Source organism: Ambystoma mexicanum, chromosome 7q, assembly GCF_040938575.1.
Source record: "Ambystoma mexicanum isolate Mex_15411 chromosome 7q, UKY_AmexF1_1, whole genome shotgun sequence".
Lineage (NCBI taxonomy): Eukaryota > Metazoa > Chordata > Amphibia > Caudata > Ambystomatidae > Ambystoma > Ambystoma mexicanum.
Window position 1 is genome coordinate 325,557,019 of NC_090941.1, and position 13,900 is coordinate 325,570,918.

General features: G+C 42.5%; 1 pseudogene; it reads left to right on the forward strand.

Annotated features, from left to right (window-relative positions):
- The window catches only part of LOC138528043 (phosphoglucomutase-1-like), a 37,703-nt pseudogene extending 32,172 nt beyond the window's left edge, over positions 1-5,531 (forward strand).
- The last annotated feature ends 8,369 nt before the right edge of the window (positions 5,532-13,900 follow it).

A 13,900-nucleotide genomic window follows, 5' to 3' on the forward strand; every position in this document is an offset into this window, starting at 1 on the left:
CATGCAAAGCAGAAGCGCTAAGAGGATTGCCAGAAGAGAAACTGCAATGGGTGGAGAAAACCTGCACACCAGTTTGGACGAAGCATCTCACAAAGCTAACATGGGTGACAGCCATTGAAAAATTGTCAGACTGCAAAAAGAATTTACATACGAACTATGCTTCCTTGGCGAGGGGAAAAACAACATGGGCACCAATAAGAACTGCAATACAACACTCATTATCCTAGATATGAAGAAAGGGACAGCAGCCCTTATGGACACTTACTGGGTCTGCGGTAAACAGGCATACTTGCACCTCCCATAATCTTGGAGGGGCACATGTTCTTTGGTGACACTGCACTCTGCCCTGATGGTGATCCCGGAAAGTCACATCGAAGGAGGAGAAGGACTGCAAGCCGCCGTCGCCCAGAAAATTCACAACCAACAGAAGAACCACCAATGTATGTCCTGTCCGCAGACAACGCGCAAGGTGTGATATCCAGAAAGCAGAGGTCATCCAACTACATATCCAAGCATCCACAGAATTGTTGGCACCAATTCCTGACAGGTATCAGCTATTCAACTCGGCTGAAACATTCTTTGCGTCCCTCGTCCCTAGTATCCAGGCGCGAGCCAATGCAAAGTGGCTGCAAATCATGCGCTCGGAGCTGATCCAATTGGCCAACCACACTGAAGAAGGGTTCAACATGATCAGGGTGGAGCTCAGAGCCCTAAGGCTAATAACAATGCAGAACAGGTATGTCCTAGACCTGTTAACAACGATGGACGAAGGTGTTAGCCGAAAAATCAGGAGCGCATGCTGCACATTCGTGCCTTCTGCAGATGCGGACAACGGAACTCTCTGACAGGTTATTGCGGCAGTGCACAATTTGGGGGAACAGATGAAGAAAGAAGATGGAGTGGACCCAAGCTCGTGGTTGGACAACATTTTTTCTTGGGTACCATCCTGGCTAGTATTGACTGTCAAAATGCTGATACCCATCATCGTATTTTTCCTCCTGATTTTTTGTGTGTGCCAGCTAGGTCTTCGATGCTGCTCAAACGCAGTCCCTAATGGTGCAATGATGATGGTGACAATGGGCAACGCTAGGGGAACAGCACAGATCATGCAGGAGGCACAAGTGTAAACAGGTGAGGATCCTGAACCCAAATATAGGGGGGTGGCATTATATTATGACGGGGACATAGTGGATAGGTTATACCACACAACAATAAAAGGTCCTCTGGAACGAGAATGGTACAAGGAAGTATGGGTAGACCTGGAGGAGGGTGGGGGTGTATATACATGACCTGCACACAGGATGAGTATGCTAGAAGGGGGGAAAGTCTCCGAGGGGTGTGTAGAGCCTGGATGCCAATAAAGAGGACACCGGCGTGGGATGAAGCAGTTGCTAATGAAAAAAGAACGTCAGAGGTTGGGTGAGTTACAGCATTCGTTACTTAAGTAATAAAAGGGGGGAAATGTATGGGAGGATAGCTCTTTAGGACCCCCCTCCCTCACATTGCCCACCTACGTGAGGCTCATGACTCGTTGGCAGCCCCCCATGCAACTGGGCCCAGGAGGCAGGGTGGCTGCGGATTGACACGTGAGGCTGCATGGCCCGTAGTGTAGCATAACATAGACACCATTTTATAACACACCAAGACTCCATTTTGAGCACACTGAACCCAGGCACCAGTAGAACAGCCTGCATACAAATGCTGCAGCTCGGCCCTTACTTGACCGTGCACAGAAAGTCCTGCACTTCCTCCCTTCCTCCCACCATGGCAGATCCGCTGAAGGCCCGTTCTCGCGAGCAACTAGACGCGAACAAGTAACAGAACAAACTCTGTATCATTTACCTTCTGCAGTACATCATTGCCCTAGAAGTGACCGGACTTGAAGTTGGGGTTTGACAAAGAACAAAAGTCATCCCTATCAAGTATACCCCGACCCTGCGCCTAACCACCCTCACTTGTGATATATGGTGCTCATGACCCCCAGCCCCGTTCTCCCAGATGAAGTGTTAACCATATATGCTGAACTCTCGAGCCTCCCAGTCTTATCCATGCTGCTAAAGAATGTGTGTTAAATGGTGTTAAAATGTATAATGCTAGTCACTCGTATTAAAGCGAGGAGATCCCCGCTCGCCCCCGAGACACCTTCACATTCTGAGGCCCGGTGTACGACCACTCGAAAATCCACTTTGTACCAACTAATGTTTGCTGCTATTGTAAAAAGGGTAATTGAAAAGCAATATATAAAATGCTTGTGAATGATGTGATAAAATATGTTGTATTGCATGTAGGCCACCAAGGGCATTGAGCCAGTTTGTACTATAATCAAAATGTTAGATTAACACATTGCTTTCTTGCTCCCGAGTACATAACCCAACCTGACGCTACCTCACGTTTATTATATGTTCACCTCTCTCATGAATTGCAAGCATAAGACCGACTACCATTATGTAATATATGTGCCAATGAAAAACCTCCATTGTTATGAACATAGTAATGTAAGCACATGTAAGCGGCAGAAATGTGTAATTTACCTAATGCCCCCAGCCTTAACATCTGTCCTCTCTAATAGTATTTGTGCAGCCCAGTGAATAGAAACTCGCACAAAGTTACAAGCCCATCTCCCCCTCCACCCGCCAAGGCCCGCCGGGGCTTGCTGGTGTTCGAGCAGCACAGCCTCACCTCCCCACATTCCTGTTGGACCCGCTTCAAGTATTTACCTCCCCCATGTCAGATGACGCCATACAACCACTGTGCGCCGCCATGACCAGGCCACGTGAATTATGAGCTACCCGGGCATAAATCCCACCACCTTTGAGGTGCCAGCTAGGTGCCCCCTCTGACCTAATGGTATTCCAGTTCACCCCAAATTCAACAGACCACGAAGACAGTTATCCGTCCTTGTGCAAACATCCCCCAGAGCCATCATTTACTGCATCCAACAAGATAAAATGATGAAGGTAGCTTGACCCGTGCCTCCTCATAAGACACCTGGACCCATGAGACTGGACCCTTTATTAAAGACAACTTTACGATGATGTATGGAGGAAGCCTCTATTGCATACTGCTTTCCTGTGTCCCCACCAGGTATTAGATTGATGTGTTAGAAGTTTTACATAACAACCTGGCATAAATGAGTGTGATGAATGTGTATGAATGGCCACAAGGGCAAGTTTCTAGAACCAACGTGGTGAATCTCCGTTGACAGCCAGTGCCCTGGAGCTCCACCCCGATGAGCCCAGCTGACCCAAGCACTTCGTGATGCCACCACGTGGATCCCCGCCAATCATGGAGCACCGAGCATATAGACTACATAGTAGCTAGAAGTCACCATCCAATCCCCAAGACTATGTGGCCCCTATAGCTTAGATCATGCATGACGTGTATTTGTAATATAACTGACTGTCTTTGCTATTGTCAGACAGTGCGCTCTCGGAGTTTGCAGAGTCCTTTGCATGCCCTTTATCTATTTAGATAAAAACGGTTTAACTTCACCCGCACTTGCTCGTGGTCTTATTCCCTCCTGGGGTGTGTCCTTATTGCCACTCATTGTAGGGGGGTTTACTGCCTTAGTGGGGGATGCTTACTTTTACCTGGAGGTCTAAGGGCTAAGTGTAGCAAGCATCCAAGGTAGGTTGCAGCACTCCCCTTGGTTAAAGAGTCCAGCTGCCTCAGCTCCTATCTTTTCGCAGGCCATCTCGTGGTTTATTCCCAGGTTTTACACTGGAGTATCTATTGTCTCTAAATGTCTCTTAACAAGTTACTGCACTGGCTTGTTCCTTCTTGCACTAACCACCACTTACTTCACTAGGCGTGTTATACAAACTGTTCATTAATCTCACTCCCTTTCTTTCGTCCTCTCAGGGTTCAGCCAAACAACAAGTCGGTAATCCTTGTAAGGTTCTGATATGTCAAATGTCTATGTCATAGCCTAACTTCTCCTTTGCTTCCCCTTTTTAGGTTGGGCAGTGATTGTGAGGTAAGGTGTTCTGTGTTCTGGGCATAGGACCAACTAAAGGTAAGTACACAAATATTGTTAAAATCTTAAACTCACTGTAGGTGTGTGCGCCATCTAACTACTTACTGCAGGCGAGTGCACAGTTTAATTTCTTGTTTGTGTTCTTTTTCCAGATCAAGTGATTGTCGTCAGTGTCCTGGAATTCTATGTGGAGACACCAGAGATGTTTCAGATGAGTACAAGTTTTTCCTCAAATGGTCCGATCTTCCTGCATGTGAGTGTTTCACCTGTTGTCTTCTTTTGTTTGCAGGTGCTAGATTCTTCAAGTGTGGGATTCTTCAGCCATGATGGCCCCTATGAGCACACAAGTCCCACATCATTGCGCAGACCTCTGGGAGTTGCAGTCCCAGGGCCGTTGCAGCCCCTTGAGCCCTCCTCCATAATCCCACTAAAGTGGTCCACATAGTCTTCCCCTGACCCTGGGAGCCCGCAGAATATGAGTTTCGGTCACAGGTGAATTTTGTAACTGGTCTAAAGGACAGGCAAGCCTGATATGTGATCCTGGAGCCATGACATAAGATGACTAAGGAAGTCTTCCTCTTAGAATGCATGCTCCACAATGGATTTTCCACTATGAAGCTTTTGTCTCTAATTCTTTTTGTATCTTGTGATGAACTGACCTTGGACTGTGAACTTTACCTTTCCTATGTTCTCATTGGGTCTTGGCTCTTTCTGATTGGTTTTGACTGGGCATGCTCTTGGACTTGCTTTAAATTTTCCTTCAGTTGTGGTATTTGGTTTCTACATTGTTTTTCCATTTGTTGTTATGTTTGTGGGACACTCCACTGGTGCTCTTGCTATCGGGCACCCCGAACTGAGGATGCTCTACTCTTGCTGTTGTATCCACGTGCCATCAGGAACCCATGACTGAGAATGCTCTCCTGTTGCTCTTGCATCCACTTGCTACTGGGTACATGGAACTGATGGTGTCCACCTATATCATCTAGTGCTTCCCTTTACTTTCTGCCTTCTTTTAGTCCCACTCAAGATCAACACTTCCTCACTAATTTCCTACTAGGGTTTCCTGGTAGGTGGAAATTATGGTAGGGTGGCTGCGGATAGATGCGCACAGGGTGTGGCTACTGATTCAGATAGCATTCTTCCATTTTACAGCTTGGGTTCATGCTGATTCTGGCACTTCTTTGCCTGAGATCACTTTGGAGTTTCTTAGTGGTCTCTGAAGAGGTGAGGAGGGCTGTCTCTGTAAAATTTGGTGGATGAAAGAAACTGTCACTTTGTGGTAAGGAAAGTGTTAGTACTGGCTTGAATAATATGATTCACATTGATGAAAACGGCAGGTTTTGCCCAGGTGTGGTTGTCAATCATTGCCACCCACAAACAAAGGATGGAGGATATATTGAAAGAATACTGGCAGAAATATGGAGGAAATGTCTTTACAAGGTATCATTATGGAGCTGGAGATGCTGACCGAGACAGCCACATTATGAAGGAGCAAGAGATGATGAAGTTTGCTCACTCCTCCATGGGCCAGAAACTGTCAGTCTGTTACCCTTAAGATGGGAGCATTTTCAGGAAAACAGGGGTTTGGGGTTCTTTTTTCTGATGGTTCGTTTATATCCCCAGATCAATTACACATTGACAGCTTTAGTACATTCAGCAGTATGCAAACCCCTTACCTCAGTAAGAAATGACACAAAATCTTTACTCTATAATCCAAAATAAATATTGAATTAGTTTAATCCTCATTTGATTGAGTCAAGGCAGGTGTATAGCAGAACAAATGTATCCAGTGTTCAGCCCTCCTGACCTTTTATTTAAGCCTTTTCACCACCAATAGCTATTTCCATGCGTCTAATCCTTTCAACGTTATTTAGCCATCTATTTACACCCAGTGTCTTACAGCCAGCATTACCTGTTCCATTAAAATAATTTTAAAAAACATTATTCTATTACCACACTTTTTGAGTGATTATCATTTTCTTCAATTCTAAAGAGACTTGAAAGTGAGTTTACCACCACACTGCTTTTCAAACATCTAGATAAATACATCACTCACATTCTCCCATTACTATGTGATGTCTTTGCTAATCTCAGATTTGTGTAAATTATGTGTACTTTCTTGCTGACATCTTGAACAGCGATTCACTCCACATCGCATTCTAGACGTTTTGTTTGGGAATAATAAATCCAATTCAATACGAAAAATGATACTTCTTCAGATAGGCTAGATGAACAAGTTTATGAATAAAGTCTGGCTAGTATTTTGTTTTCTAGTTAAATACCTAACCATTCAATAGATGATTCTACTAATTAGGTCAAACAGTTTAGGACTATATTTGTACACAAATCCTATCTAAGATTGTGACACTTTTCTTTATGTCCCTGCTGCATCTAATTCATTTCCCTGCTTTGTAGTATCTTCAAAGAGTACATTTTTACCATTGCTAAATGTAGATTCTAGAAATAATTATGATTTCCCTCTATAAAATCAGTTCTCTCTGCCCAAGCGGATATCATACCTCATGGCATAAACTAAAAAAATAGGTAGATCCCACTCTCCCCTATAGGGCTGTGCATTTTCTTGGTGAATATGTCTCGGATCAGGGGTGAAAATCATACAGAAAGGTAAACTGAACAGTAAGAGAGTCTCATTCATTTATAGATAGCTGGCCAGTCATGGCAAGGCAGTAGAACACTATTAAGTCGGACTTGCTTAAAATAGTCCGGTGGTCAATTTTATAGGCAATCCCAGGGATGGGAGTGGTCTTTGCTTTTTAGAGAAGCTGGAGTGACTAGTTAAGCAATGTGCTATACGCAAATTCTTTTTGGCCTAACAGCCCAGTGTCATGACCCTTGCCCCTGGCCCTCACTGGCAAATCAGCCTTCCAGTTGGGGCCAGGTCAAAGGCCTTAAAACCTCATTCAAGACTCTCTTGGAGTCAGTCCTGGCACCTTTGGCCCCCGGCTCATAACCATCATGAAGACCAACATTAGAATGGGACTATTTACTTGGGACTATTTAACTTGGGGGGGTTCAGCCAACATGGAGGCACACATATAGCTCAGTTACAAGGAACTGAGCAATGCGGTCTAGTCTTTTGGGTGTGGCAGGCATGGGACTACTTTACCTGGACTACTTTGGGTGTGGCAGGCCTGGGACTATTTTACCTGGACTACTTTACCTAAGACTATTTAAACCACACCCAAACAGCAGAACATGCTTTGCGTTATTCTGCTGTGGGCAGCGTAACGCTCACTGTGTCCAGTTCTTTGATGCCAGCTTACCTGAAACCAAGGACCTGCACAGACAGAAAGAACATTAAGAAACTTACCTGGAACAGTATCCTGTCTCCAATCTATCGCTGACTTCAGTTCCACTCACCTGAAGGTACAAACTTGATCATCCGGCACTGCATACATCCTGGAATACCATAACCTGGAAAGAGGAGAAAGAAAGACAGCATTAGTAAGCGTTTACTCACGTTTCCTCCCGAATGAAGAAAGCCACACAATTCTTACCTGGGTAGTCATCTCCTGGTCAGTATCATTGCTGGAACATTACGGCGCTCAGCGAGGAACATCGCAACCTGCAAGGAGAGAAAAGACACAGGTTAGCAATATAAAAGGTGAAGAGAAGGCCCAAGGGGGAGGAAGGAGTTGAGGCCAAGGGAGGTGGGAAAACATAAAGACAATCTGGTATTGAATCCAGCTCTCCTATATTGCAGATCCATCTTTAACCAGAGGCCTTACCAAGGGACCGGGAGAGGGTTCGAGAGTGCAAATCATCCAACCAGGGCTGGGTGGCGTCCCCGTGGATACCAGGTGAGCGTAACAACCAGTTATGAAATGAATTTCAGGAGTCAGCAAGCCACTCCGGTAATTAAATGTTCTAATTTCTTCAATCTCAACCTCCAAAAGGTGTGGCCCAGACATTGGTCCGGGCCCCACCTTTTGGATGTTGACTAGGACAGCCCTTTGGCTGTTGGGGTTTAAGTGAGGATTGATTTCTCATTTCAAATAGAAATAGCAACAAAAGGTGAAACAAAGCATGGAGAATATTAATATAGTTTCTTTCTCGGAAGAACACTTTCAGAGACTAATGAGAGGAGTGTCAGATTTAGGTCTATAGAGAGACGCAGCAGACCCCAATGGTGGCAAAAATCAGTTAGAAGTAAATGAACAAAAAAAGAAGAAACTCGTTCGAACTGAGATCCATGGGAAGATGATGCTCGAGTATTCAAAAGCAGGAATAATCCCTGAGGGTCTGCAAGTAAAGAACATCCCCTGAGTCTTTATAGATAATCTCAAATACAAAGGTAACTTCAGATGAGTAGGAAACAAATGCAGCAGAGATTGGATTATCCTAATTATCGATACAGCTGAAGAAGAAATTAAGAAACAAAGGGAAGAGCTATCAGCTCTAGAGAGCCAATTCACCATGGATGCAGTGGTGCGAGATACGGAAGACAAGCTGGACAAGCTCAATGAAGAGATTGACAAATGTAGACAACTAAATTTAGACAAAGAATTCATGAAATTAAAAAAAGACCAGGCCAACTACATGGAGGAGAGAACATACCCTTTTTGTAACAAGATTTTTAACAAAATGCCATCCAACGAGGAAACGTCTTTGCGCAGAAGTTGGGCGGAGAGAGGCAGAGAAACAGACGTTTTGTTACGTTCTCAGAAATGGATAGCTCAGTGGCAACACGCAGGTCTTGGAAGCAAGACCACGCTGAGCAAACATAGGTTTGAATCCCAAATCAATGGAAGCCTGTGGCAGTTTAACAGTTTTACCAACTGCAGGATCAAATATCTCATTTACAGGATTAAATGCCCATGGAATCTAGTTTATATATGAAAAACCAAACGTGAAATACCGCAAAGGATATTTGAACAATCAGTTGTGCATTCGAAAGAAAGGTCACAGAAAAACCATTAGTGGATCAGTATATAGAAAAAAAGCATTTAGCTGATGACTTTTTTTAGTTCGGTATTTGGCAAATTAAACAAACCGGATCTGGGAATGAAGACATGATCCTCCAAACTTTGGAACAGAGGTTTATTCAAAAATGCAATACTGTGCAGAAAGGCCTTAATGTATATATCGAGTGGGGACCACGCATCACTAGAGTCCGAGTACCATGAGTGCATCTGTGTTGAACATTATGCGTTTGGCGTTTGTGTATCGAGTGCGCTCCAAGCAGTACTTTATACACACACGACAAATGATAACAACATATGGGGGCGTGGCTTGGCGCCGTGCGAGTTAGCAGCCTAGCTGTTCGGCTCCGCTCCGCTGGAACATTGTACAGTTAATATAAACACGTAAATTAATATACTTACCTTGAAGGTGATCCATTTGGCTGCCACTTACCTTCCGCCTCGGGTTCCGGACGTTGAGGGAGCTTCTGGAGGTCTGGTGGCTGCATTCTGTTGAGGTCTGCTTCCTGGAGGCTGGGCCCTTAAGCCGCGTCATCCCGTACGCAGGGTAGCTGATTCCTCCTGTCAGCTGTTTGGCGGTGGTGACGGATGCGGCCCACCCATCAACACAAAACTCTCCTCCTGCATAAGATGGTAAAAAATGGGAGGGGGAAGGGAAGGAAAGAAAGGAAAGATTTGAAACGGAAAATAAAAGAACTTATCAAATGTAGCCTGCAAGTTTATGTCTTACTATTATTTTGTTGGACTCTTTTTCTTTTCTTTTATTTATTATTTTATTTTTATTTTTTAAGAAGAAGAGAGAAAGGTAAAAAATAAAAGGGAAGAGAAGGGGAAAAGGGAAAAGAAAAGAAAGGAAAAAGGAAAAGGATAAAGAGGGAACAAAGGGAAAGGAGGAAACGAAGGAAGGGAAGAGAAAGGAAATGAGAGAGATTAGGAAGTGAGAGGAAGAGAAGGGAAGAGAGAGATGAAGAGGAAAGAAGAGAAAGAAAAAGAAGGAAGGAAAGGAAGAAAAGGAGAAAGGAAAAAAAGGCAATGGAGAAAACAAAGAAAGAAACGAGAAATAAATCTTGAATCCCCCCTCTGCCATAAAATACACAACCCTTACGTCTCTTCATACACTTCACTATTGGAGCAATTGTGTAATCCAGAGATGGGTTTTAAATAAAAAAGATGAGTTGTAAACGAAAAGAAAGACAATAAGGAAAAGGAAATCATATAGCAAACAGGAAAGTAGAAGGAGAAGAATAGGAGAGTGCAGAAATCAAAAAGGAAAGGAGGAAGAGCAAAGCCAGAGGAAGGAGGTGGAAGGTTGTGAAAACTATAAAAGACTAGAAGATAAGGGAGTAAGTGAAGAGGAAAGAGAAAAGTAACACTTTCCCATAATACACTATGACAACAAAGAAAGTGCAATCCAAAGACGGACCACCCTCATCATCTGCGACGATTAAAAAGCCAAAAAAGCGAGTCTCCTCCACTATAGAAAATTCAACTGACACAGTTATGCAAACTATACAACTAGAAATTAGAGTGCTTAAACCTTTCATGGAAGACACTAACGCTAAATTACAGCAACTAGATAGCAAGTGGTCTATTTTTGAAGCCAGGATGAATGAAGTTGAGAGACGAGCAGGGAACGCAGAGGATATTTCCAACAAAGTCACCTCACTGGAAGCCACAGTATTAACTCTACAACAACAAACTGAAAATCTTGAAAATCGGAATAGAAGAAATAACCTTTGTGTGATCGGTCTTCCTGAAGGGATTGAAAAGGACAATCCTACTGCCTTCCTATATATGTTCCTGCCTCGTGTTCTTAACCTCCCAGCCCCAGTACAGCTCAATATCCAAAGAGCACATCGAATTGGCTCTCACAGACCCTCACAAAGTACCAACAACCCACCTCGGACCATGATTCTAGCTCTCCTTGACTTTAGGCATGTCACTCTTATTATGGAAAAAGTCAGGCAACCAAAAATCTAACATGGGAAGGAAAAAAAATCTTTATAACACAAGATGTAGCCAAAGCAACGGCAGCAAGAAGAAAGGAGCTCCTTGCCTTTCGACCTGTACTTTGGCAACTAAATGCCAGATATGGCATTGTACATCCTGAAACTCTGAATGTTGCTCTAAATGGACAGACCTCAACATTTCAAAATTCAGTGGATCTACGTAGATATATCCAATCTCAGAAAAGGACCGACATGGATACATCGCCTTCTGTCACTTGAAGATTTTATTACCCAATCTTCGGTTTTCTCCTCTGGGGCTGGGTTCCAGTGGGCCTAGCTCTCTTTCCGGCTCCCCCCCATCACATTTTTCTTTTACCTTAACATGGACTGGTGTGGCTGTTTTTGTTTTGACACTTTTTCATTCATAATCCTGAATGACTACTCACTATTACCTAAGTCCATGTTATATCCTTTTGTTGTGTCCCCTTCTTTATGTCTCTCTCCCTTTATGTTCTCACCTGTTATGCTGGATACACTATTATACCTTATGCCAACGTGATGTATCATGTCACCCAATTGGTACCAAAATGTTTGCATTTATCCATTTGTCCATTTATATCATGTGATTTATAAAATCAACACCCCATATTCATGCACCTTAACATAGTCTCTTGGAACATTAAAGGATTGCATAATCCAATCAAGAGACAAAAAGTATTATCTCATTTAAACAGATTGAAACCTTCAATTGCCTGTTTTCAGGAATCACATCTTTCTAATTAAGAAGCTGCCAAACTTGAGAAGCATTGGGTCAGTCAGGTATTTTCTAGTACTGCAGATGAAAAAGAAATGGGGTCATTACTTTAGGAAATACATCTCTCAAATGTAGTATACTCTCAAATTAGTCTGATGACATGGGAAGATGGGTTTTGCTTAAATTATCAATTAATTCTAAATAATATTCCATACTTAACATTTATGGCTCAACCTCTCCTGACCCTAATTTGTGGAGGCTACTAAGAAACCACATGCTTCAGGCAAATCTACACAACTTGATTGTATGTGGTGATTGTAATCAAATTATAGACCCCTTTTTAGATAGAACATCTAGTGTTCGTGTTACCAATACTACATCCCATGAACAATTCACTTATTTTGTATCAGAATGGGCCTTAGTGATGCATGGCGCTTACTTCACCCCACTGATTCTGATTTTACCTTTTATTCCGCACCCCAGAAATCTTTTTGAAGACTGGATTACATATTCATACCCAACGAAAAGCCCAAATGGAATCCATCACAATCTCTGATCATGCTCCCGTCTATATCCAATTACAATCTCCCAGCAACTCTAAACCCTCAAATAGATGGCACTTTAATACCAGTGTACTTAATGATGTCCTATTCACACCCTTTATTACCCTGCAACATGATAATTACTTTGCAGTAAACAAAAATCAAGATACATCTATTATAAACAACTGGGATTGCTATAAGGCTGTTCTAAGGGGTAATATTATTTCATTTGTCGCCAACAAAAAGAAAAAACTTAAACAAGAGTCAGAGTCTATTCTCAGACAATTGAAAACTCTAGAAATTCAATTCACTAGCACTGGTTCATCCACAGTACTAAAAGAAGTCTTGACGTTAAGACGACAGTATAATAAAATCGTAACCCAATATTCCTGTGCAAATATGCTCAAATACAAATCAAAAATATACCAATTATCTAATAAGGCAGGTGAATCATTAGCCTCTTACCTTAAATTTTAAAAAGAAAAGTGTAGAATTGTTACCATGCAAGATCACCTAGGAAACAGAAAATGCTTGGATACGGATATTCTTCAGATTTTCTGAAACTTATACTCCTCTGAAACCCCTCCCAATAATACCTCTATTGATGATTTCTTACACAACATACCCAGGAACTCATACCCCCAAATAAATCTCGACTCTCTTAATGCTCCCATAAACCCTGCAGAAATTCTTCAAGCCATTAAACATCTCAAAAAAGGCAAAGCTCCCGGCCCTGATGGCTTTCCTACAGACTTCTACTCTAATTTTTCCAATTTATTAGCCCCTAAACTTAATGATCTTTATTCCCATTTTACATCAGAAGTGAAGGTGCAAGGGTCTTTTCTCGAAGCCATGATTATTGTTTTTCCCAAACCCAATAAAAACCCCGAACTTCCTCAAAGTTATCGCCCAATTTGTCTCATTAATACTGATTGTAAGATTTAAGCAAATATTTTAGCAAACAGACTCCTCCCCTTCCTTCCTAATCTCCTTAAACATGACCAAACGGGATATGTAAAAGGTAGAGTGTCCTCTTCTAAAATTAGACTTTTCTTAAACATTATTGATTTAATACACCACTCTAAAGAGCCCCATGCTGCAGTAGCCCTAGATGCCAAAAAGGCTTTTGATAGAGTGGAGTTGGACTTTTTATTAAAAACCCTCAAATGGCATGGTTTTGGCCCACCTTTTTTTATCCCTGATCAGTGTACTTTACTCAATGCCTAAATCTGCAATCTTTGTGAATGGCCAACTATCTGCCTTTTTCCCTCTTTCCAGAAGAACACGTCAAGGTTGCACTCTTTCCCCAATCCTCTTTATTTTAGATCTTCAACCCTTATTAGAGACTATTAGACTAAATGACAATATATTAGGAATCCAATATCAGAATTTTCATATTAAAACAACTGCCTATGCAGAGTGGTCCACACCTCTTACAAACTATCTCCAATTTCTCTCAAGTTTCTGGTTATAAGCTTAATATTGATAAATTAGAAATCCTTCCCCTTAATAGATATTGCTTACCACATCATACGCTATCCCTAGGAATTAAATGGTGTCCCCAAGGCCTCAAATATCTCAGAGTCCATATATATACCTCAATCTGTGATATGCGATAAAAAAATATAGAGGTTGTACTAACCAGAGTTAAAGAACTTGTAACGTCATGGTCACCCCTTTATCTCTCGTGGTGGGGTCATTTAGAGTCCATAAAGATGATGATTGCCCCTGTAATT